This window comes from Topomyia yanbarensis, chromosome 1 (assembly GCF_030247195.1).
Source record: "Topomyia yanbarensis strain Yona2022 chromosome 1, ASM3024719v1, whole genome shotgun sequence".
Taxonomy (NCBI): Eukaryota; Metazoa; Arthropoda; class Insecta; order Diptera; family Culicidae; genus Topomyia; species Topomyia yanbarensis.
In genome coordinates this window covers 124,560,816-124,564,011 of record NC_080670.1, presented here as the reverse complement: position 1 = coordinate 124,564,011, position 3,196 = coordinate 124,560,816, and positions in this window count along the sequence as shown.

Genomic DNA, 3,196 nt, shown 5'->3' with positions numbered 1-3,196 from the left:
CTAATACACCTCGATACACTCAGCATTCGGAGGGACTGCTCTCGAGCCCTGTTCGTCTCGGACTTACTCTCTGCCAGAGTGGATTGCCCTACAATCCTCGGACGTCTGGATCTTCAAGCCCGCGTTCGAGCTCTACGCAATAACTCCCTTCTGCGAGTTCCGTTCAGGAGAACCAACTATGGTTGCCAGAGCGCTGTTACCGGACTCCAACGAATTTTTAACAGTGTGGCGACGGCCTTTGACTTCAACAGGACGCGGAATGCGATAAAAGTGAAAATGTTGTCAATTTTAAAATGTAATTAGTTTAAGCAACCACCATTGGGGCCAAGGGGCCTGTTGGTGAAGGTAATAAACATAAACATAAACATATTAGCAGATTTATTTTCATGAGGTAAGCGAAACAAGTGCGTGAAATGTGTCTTATATAGGGTAACCAACCTAATTTGGACCCCTACATATTTTGGACCCTGTTAATGTATTTGCCTCCTACACTGCCAAGTTTCTCTGCATTTGTTTGGTTTGATGCAGCAATTACATTCCTTGGGTTGTCTATTAAGTTTCAATACCATTATTTCATCTCTAATTGTTTAAAATTAAACAGAATCCACAGTTTTCAAAAATATCACCGAAAACGTTTCATGTTTCAACGATAGCCAAGAGGAACCGATGGAAATGATACATTTTCAAATTGGATTTAAATGAACAATTATAATATTATGCTATATTGCTGAAATAAGGATTTGTGCCCTCAAGTACAAAGACTGGTTTTACCAACAAATTTTCACCATAGTGAGAAATTTTGGTTTTCACCAAATTTTCCTCCTTAAGCACTATTTAGACTCTCAGTGAAAATGAACGTGAACAAGTGTTGAATACCTTCTATTGTTCACGGTGGACGACGCCGTGAACAGTTTCATCAGTGAACAACGATTTCACGCTCAACTGGCAGTTTACAGTTTGTCAGAATGCAATCTGGTATTCGAAGGTGAACGTTCACCGTGAACAGCGATGACATTTATATTCACCACTTCGTATCAATTCCGTCCATCGCCGCGTTTACACTCCCGGTGAACAAGTGACAAATCCACTGTGAACATATTTCACCGTGGAATATTTAAAATGATCGGGGAATAGGAATATTATTCCACTGATTCAATTATATCAAATAATTGTGCATGGATTCGCTAAGTATATTAATGTACTATCGTTTAGTTCCAGTTTCACCAATTTCTATGCACTAATAAGTGAGATATTGGAAAAAACAATTTGGTGCGCATCGAGTTCACGTTCATTTTCACCGAGGGTGTAAATAGGCCTTTAGGGTGAAATATAGCATAGTGCTTTCGCATAGGCCTGCTAAGCCAAGACAAGTTTCAGTTTCACTGTGTCTCATCGGCATAAACAGAACTTCTGCTCGAACGGGACATCACGTTTGATCAGTCGTTCGATTGAAACACAAAGTGTGTTTTAGTTTTAAGGGATTTGCGTCAAGCCGGCGCTAATCTATTCCGACAATAAGTAAGTGTCGGTTTCTGATGAGGCGAAGCCGAAACGCAACTGTGTATGAACTATAATAATTTTTATCGATTTAATTAGTTTGTCTGATTTGGTATTATGCATGTTACATGTTTGAAAAGGTTTCTTCGTAATGTTTTATCTAAAAAATCCTAAATAAATGGTGTCCACAATATGTCTTAAAAAATTGATATCAACTTATTTTGGACACCCCTCGATTTTCTTTTTTGACAGCTATTTGTTTATCGAGTTAGAATAATCAAAAAGTGAAAAATTTTGTAACGGTAGGTCGCCTGCTCTTTTTGGTCAAATTATTTAAAAATGTTCAAACCAATGAATGTCGAAAATCAAACGATTGAGGAACATTTCACTAAAGACCATAATATGATCAAAGAGGAGACTTCTGAAATCCATGTTGAAGAACATTTGTAGTTTGAATTTGTTGAATTCGACGAGCTATATGTTGACAAATCTAAGAGACATATCACAGCTAAATAATGATAATAAGAGTGTGCTTGCTGAATTCCTAGAATCGCCTGAAACACTCACACGAACAGGAACATCACGATTCAAGCGACATAGTCCTGCTGTTTTAACATTGCGCCGAACAGTTGAATACCACAAGGCGAAAGCTGAAGAAAAACCTGTTTTAATCCACCTAGCGGTGCAATTGTGCCTTTCTCAATCATGAACACGAGAATTTTTTAGTTGGTTATATTTATTAAAAGCTTTCAAATGTATACATTAAAATTTTATTATACATGCATTGACAACTATATACAAGAAAAGAAATCATTATTCAAGTTCTAAAATTTTGCAAAAGAAAAAAACAGCCACGGTACGAAATTTAATAGCCGTCTGTGGGGATATTATAGCTATCATTTGGGACTAACTTTGTGAAAATCGGCCCAACAATTTTCGGGAAACTGATGTGAGTTCGTTAATTTTGAAAGATGGCCGCTTGTTACATTTCGAGATTCGGTCAACGAAATACAAGAAAATATTTCTCAGAGTGCACAATTAGAACCAGAATGCAGCCAGTTCTAAATGAGCTGCACGATCTATCTTTCACACGAAATGATCAAACATATATCGATCCCGCTCTCGTACCGAGGATTTCTGGTCTCAAAGCCGCATGGATAGGTACAATTAAAACAGTCTGAACAAAAGTGGTGAACAGCGCATGCTGTTGAAGGTTTCGCAACGTGAGCAATTGAGCCCATCGGATCGCAAATTTCTATACTATACTCTGGACAGCACAGCTATTAAACGGAAGGTAAACCGCAGTACATCACTATACAACTGATGTTAACTTGCTGTATTTGAAGATTCAAGGCATACACGTCATTTCGATAATCGAACACGTGGAAATCGATCTCCCTGAAATCCATTGTCATCACGTGAATCATCCCTAAAAGGTAATAGTTAATGCTGCCAATATCGTGCCTATTCTAACGTGTTGGTTACAGCTTTCTTGCATGTTCGGATGATATCTGGGTCGTAGCATCGATCAAAGACCACGTACAATTCAGACGGAAAGAATTGCTGCTGGACATCTCAAGGTCACAGGTAATCCGACATAACCATTAGCTCTGAATGAGTTTTAATCATTTCGCATCATCTTGAAGCACATGGAAAGAGCCAAGTGTGGCAGTGCAGGATCCCTCAACACCATCAAATT